The sequence below is a fragment of the Salvelinus sp. IW2-2015 genome, linkage group LG4q.1:29 (assembly GCF_002910315.2).
Source record: "Salvelinus sp. IW2-2015 linkage group LG4q.1:29, ASM291031v2, whole genome shotgun sequence".
NCBI lineage: Eukaryota > Metazoa > Chordata > Actinopteri > Salmoniformes > Salmonidae > Salvelinus > Salvelinus sp. IW2-2015.
Window position 1 is genome coordinate 19,704,395 of NC_036842.1, and position 6,281 is coordinate 19,710,675.

The window sequence follows — 6,281 nt, forward strand, 5'->3', positions numbered from 1 at the left end:
GTGTGTGCATGTTAGCAACGTGTATGTACACTACCGTTCAAAAGTTTGGGGACACTTAAAAATGTCCTTGTTTTTAAAAGAAAAGCAATTTTTTTTCCATTAAAGTAACATCAAATTGATCAGAAATACAGTGTAGACATTGTTCATGTTAATGTTGTAAATTACTATTGTAGTTGGAAACTACTGATTTTTAATATCTACATAGGCGTACAGAGGCCCATTATCAGCAACCATCACTCCTGTGTTCCAGTGGCACGTTGTGTTAGCTAATCCAAGTTTATCATTTTAAAATGCTAATTGATCATTAGAAAACCCTTTTGCAATTATGTTAGCACAGCTGAAAACTGTTTTGCTGATTAAAGAAGCAATAAAACTTCTTTAGACTAGTTGAGTATCTGGAGCATCAGCATTTGTGGGTTGGATTACAGGCTCAAAATGGCCAGAAACAAAGAACTTCCTTCTGAAACTTGTCAGTCTATTCTTGTTCTGAGAAATGAAGGCTATTCCATGTGAGAAATTGTCAAGAAACTGAAGATCTGGTATAAAACTGTGTACTACTCCCTTCACAGAACAGCGCAAACTGTCTCTAACCAGAATAGAAAGAGGAGTGGGAGGCCCTGGTGCACAACTGAGTAAGAGGACAAGTACATTAGAGTGTCTAGTTTGAGAAACAGACGCCTCACTTGTCAGTCCTCAATTGGCAGTTTAATTAAATAGCACTCGCAAAACATCAGTCTCAACGTCAATAGTGAAGAGGCCACTCCGGGATACTGGCCTTCTAAGTGACCCCAAACTTTTGAACGGTAGTGTATATAATTGCTGTACAGACAGTGGGGGCCAGTGAGAGTCATGGGCTTGGTGTTTACTCATGCTTTTGAGGGTTTCTCTTCATTCACATCTTCTCTGGTTTGAGAGGCTTTGGGGAGTTCTGGGCTCCAGGGCTGCTTGATTCACAGCCCTGGCATGTCTGGTAATACAAACCAGATCCCCTAACCCCCTAGACCCTAGCATGTGCCAAAACTGGGGTAGTTGAAGGTTATTATTAGTGTCTGGATGTGGAGGTGTGGTGTGGTGTGTGTGTGGTGTGTGTGTGGTGTGTGTGTGTGTGTGTGTGTGTGTGTGTGTATGTGTGCGTGTGTGCGTGTGTGTGCTGTGGTATCTTATAAAACGATGGGAGGATATGGTCAAGGCTATGGTCCTGCTTCGGCAGTAGGCATTGAGTCCTGTGCTGCCAGAACAGGGCAGGGGTTCACAATGATGAGAAGCTAGCTAGTAAAATTTGAAATGGGAGAAATGTTGTAAAGCTCTCTACGTGTGTCAGTGGGGATGGTCATGTGTATGAATGAATGGACAAAGGCTATTCAACTCTGCTAAATAGTGTACATTACATATACTAGGTTTGAGTGTGTGTGTCCGTTAGCCAGTGTGGGCCCTGAGTGTGTGTACGCCCCAGAGTGTGCTTTAGTGTGTGACTGAGTGTATACAAATTAAAGCATGTCCACTTTGCTTGGACAAAGGCATGGAAATGTTTCTGTTCCCTGCTCATTAAACCACATTAGTCCCTCCTCTGAGCTGGAGCAGCGGTGCTATATTAGTTTTGAGTCCCCGTGTTCTGAGAGACTGCTATTTTCAAATAAATACACGTGGGGCATCGCCGACGGGACGGGGGGACGGAAGGTAAAGGCAGAGGGGGGTTCCTGCCCTCTATGTGGTTTAGTTATTTGCGGCAGGGCTCTGGGGATGGGAGAAAAGAGGGAGGGAGTAGACAGAGACTTTTGTTCAGCAAGAGATGAAAGGAAGACCACAGCATCCCTCGCTCTCTCTCTCCATCCCACATGGTCCTTGTTACTGTGGCCCTAACCAGCTAACCAGAGACACTCCTCCCCTCCCTCTTCTACTTTGTAGCCAATTCCCTCCCCTTTCTCTTCCCCCTTTCCCCCATCCTCTCTAGCGCCCTTTGAAATAGAATATGTTTATGAGAAGCAGCCCTGGCCTAAGTCTTGAAGGGGAACATGCAGGCCAGCCCTAACAGTGTATTGTGTGTGTACATGTGTGTGTAATTGGGAACACACACTCAGAGCAGGGCTCTGGTATGCACATGTGGGTGCCAGCTTTGGTGTCTGACATGCTGGGGGGCCCTGTCTCACTTTGAACAGACTCCTCTCCTACTACACCTAGCCCTACAATACCCCCAACCTCTCTACTTCCTCTAATTGCCCACCCCCTCCCCCCTCCACACACACACACAAACGTCCCTTCACTCATCTCATTACCTTCAGTGTGTTAAAGAACAGACTCTCTAATATATATAAAAAATGATGGTCACAATTTAATGGGATAGTCCAGATTTTCCATCTGCAGATGCTTTACAGATGGTCATACTATCAACAAAACTACCTGCTGACAAGCAAATGCTTGCAGGGTTACTGTTAGGGTTAGGTTTAGATTAAGGGTTAGGGTAAGGGTTAAGGTTAGGGTTAGGGTTAGGGTTAGGGTTAGGGTTAGGGTAAGGGTAAGGGTTAAGGTTAGGGTTAGTAGATAGTTAGTTGAAATGTGACATATAGTTTGTAGAGCGTCTACAGATGGACTATCCAAATAAAGTGTTACCCTAATTATCAGATAAGCACACACACACACACACACACACAATGATGTCAGTCAGTCAGCGGAGCGGCTGTGGCTAGCTCTTAATAAAGCTACAACGGATTCTGTGATTGTCGTTGACCAATCTGACCTGGTTCAAACCTTGTCAGGTTCTATTATCAAGACATGTCATTTTAAACACAACCACCAAACTCCACCAGCACAATTCACTGTTCGGAAACGATGAAAAATACTTGTTGAATCTCCTTGGCAGCAAAACATCCGTAAAGTATCCAACAGAAATCAGTCCATTACTGGTTTTGGAAACAACAACCCAGAGTCACACGTGAAAGAGTTGGCGTTAAAATGAGACACATCGCTGTTGGGTGACGTGTCAAATGCAGGCGCCAATAGCTGAATGAGAGCAGTAAAGACCAGCAGTTTAGTTGTCTTCAATTGTCATTTCATCCAACACAATACAGCCAATGAAAATGTATTTATTAAGTCATTTTATGAGAAACCTGTATATGTGAGGTCCTTCTGAAAATTGTGACAGAATTGGTAAATAAGCAAATGAGGTACCTGCATAAAATCTCTCAAGTATGAAATCTTTGCTTTTAAACCCAGTGTGTAGGTACAACCATAGCCTCACCTCATCGTCCTTGTACCAGGACAGGGACTCAGCAGTCAGGACGAACCAGTACTCCTTTGCTCCTCCCTTCATGATGCCATGTTGTTGATGGTCAGCCAGCCCTTCCTGATCACCTGAGGGAGGGAGGGGGGAGGGAGGGAGGGAGGGAGGGAGGGGGGAGGAGAGGGAAGGAGGGAGGGAGGAGGGAGGGAGGGGGGAGGAGGGAGGGAGGGAGGGAGGAGGGAGGGAGGGAGGGAGGGAGGGAGGGAGGGGGGAGGGACAGAGACAGAGACAGAGACGAGCAGAGACAGAGACAGGAGACAGAGACAGAGACAGAGACAGAGACAGAGACAGAGAAAGAAAAACAGATTCAGAAAGGCAGGCAAACACAAAGCTAGCCTTCTGAATCCCCTCACAACAGCACTTCCTCCATCATGACATTGTGTTAGTAAGTCTGTGTATGTATGGCATGTGTGGTATCCTCTCACTACTGTCCCTAGTGGACAATGTGAGTCACTGCAGGGGACACAACACAGGACAAATGGGACTGGCTCAATGGGCCTATCTACTAGCATCAAACACAACTATCATTGTGATTATATCAGTGTCTCTCCCATAACATAAACATATAATGCATATTGTGCCTCTGTATTTACCTTAAACCGATCATTAACTGCTCCTCTCTCCGGCTGAATGGGGATGTGGAGAGAACATTACACAGCTATGCCACGTACGGAACACAGAGCATAGGCCATTCGTAATGCACAGGGGCAGGCAGCACACTGGCATATTTGCACATTGGCACACTGGCTGGCTAGAGTGGGGTACAGCGAGGGAAGGCAGGCAGGGACAAAGGGGGACAAAGAGCCATATGGGGCTGTAGGGCCGCTTTCAAACCAAAACTCATGCAGCACATATGCTGATGCATATTTGTGTCGGGGTTGCCCACGGAATGCGTCGTTGTGTTGTGTGGTGGGGGGGGAATTATCAGTTGGTTAGTAACTGACAGATGCCTAGTCATAATGTGTCATGTCAAAACTTCCACTTTATCTGTTTTTTCAAACTTTTCTGTTGGACAGCGCTGCTGCTTAGTTGCCCCTTCCACCAAGGCATTGTTAGCCTTTATATTGCATCATATTGGGTGGTTTGAATGCCCTAGGTGGGTAGAAAGGAAGGTCAATGAAAGATACCAGGGGAGGCTGTTAGTCAAAGCAGCTGGAATAGAGCAGAACTAAATGCAGCCGGCTAAACAGGAAACCCTATGCCATTTGACCCCCCCCCCCCCCGAAGTCAACTACGGCGAACTGACAGGGTGTGCCTCTAGAGGTGATGTACTATCTGTTCTGCACTGAGAGACGTTCCCTCCTTCACTAGATGGTTAGGATCTATACAAGAGAGAGAGAACAATGACAGAGAGAGAGGATGATGAGAGAGAGAGAGAGGAGAGAGAGAGGAGAAGAGAGAGGAGAGAGAGAAGAGAGAGGTAGAAGGGTAGGGTAGAGTAGAGTAGAGTAGAGTAGAGTAGAGTAGAGTAGAGTAGAGTAGAGTAGAGTAGAGTAGAGTAAGTAGTAGGTAGGGTAGGGTAGGGGTAGGGTAGGGAGGGTGGAGTAGGGCAGAGTAGAGTAGAGTAGGGTAGGGTAGAGAGGTTAGAGTAGGTAGTAGGTAGAGTATGGTAGGGTAGAGTAGGGTAGGGTGGAGTAGGGTAGAGTAGAGTAGGGTATAGTAGAGTAGAGTAGGGTAGGGTAGAGTAGGGTAAATAGAGTAGAGTGGGTAGAGTAGGTAGAGTAGTAAGAGATAGAGTTAGAGTAGAGTAGAGTAGAGTAGAGTAAGAGATAGAGTAGTGAGTAGAGTAGAGTAAGGTAGAGTAGGTAGGGTGAGGAGTAGAGTAGGTAGAGAGTAGAGTAGGGTAGGGTAGGGTAGGGTAGGGTAGGGTAGGGTTAGAGTAGAGTTAGAGTAGGGTAGAGTAGTAGGTAGAGTAGAGTAGAGTAGAGTAGAGAGTAGAGTAGAGTAGGTAGAGTAGAGTAGGGTAGAGTAGAGTAGGGTAGGGTAGGGTAGGGTAGGGTAGAGTAGAGTAGAGTAGGGTAGAGTAGGGTAAGTAGAGTAGGGTAGAGTAGAGTAGGGTGGGTGGGTAGGGTAGGTAGGGTAGGGTAGGGTAGGGTAGAGTAGGTAGAGTAGAGTAGAGTAGGGTAGAGTAGAGAAGTAGAGAAGATAAAGAGTGTAGGAGGAGGTGTGGGCCTTGATAACTGGTCTTAATAGAGAACCAGAAGGCAGCTCCCCCCTCTAAAGCTAAAGCCTCCATCTCTCTGCGAGCTGTTGTCATTGGAGAACAATGGCTGCCTTCTTTATCTGGTGTCAAGCTAAGGCTGGGGGGGCGACGAGCAATCACTCAGCAAGGAAAATGAGGTCGGTTTTGAGTTCACGGTTGTGAAATATAACGTCTCCAAATGGTCTTGAGAGAGAGAAAAGTCTGCACATAAAAATACATTGTGCATTAGGATCTGTTCTTAACCCCTCTGTGTTCTGTCTATGTCTGGGGGTGTATTGTAAAAGATGGTTCATGCAATTTTTTTTACTCATGCTGGTTTCTAATAGGAGATGAGCAGTGCTAGCTGAGCATGTTTCTTGTTGTGTTGGATGGGAGCACTGCCTGGAGGAGGGAGGCAGCTGAGGAAGAGCAAATGCCCAGAGAGCTCCCTAGCTACCTACCATCTACAGTTATGAGAGGCTCTCTCCACACACACGTTCTAACAACACACACACAGGGAAACCAACATATTCTAACACACACGCACAACACGCACACACACACCACACACACACACACACACACACACCACACACACAACACACAACACACACACAACACACACACACACACACACACACACACACACCACCACACACTGTTAGGCACACATACTAACACACTCACAAACAAACACACATTACAAGCACGCACACTAACACACATCACCAGCTAACACACACGCACACACACACTACTCACCATAATCTATCTGCTAAAGTAGAATAGTTGTAGCAGGAGAGGTGAAGAAAAAGACAACAC

General features: G+C 46.2%; 1 pseudogene; it reads right to left on the minus strand.

Moving 5' to 3' along the window:
- Nucleotides 1-6,281, minus strand: part of LOC111960845 (dynamin-1-like) — a 78,997-nt pseudogene that overhangs the window by 29,724 nt on the left and 42,992 nt on the right.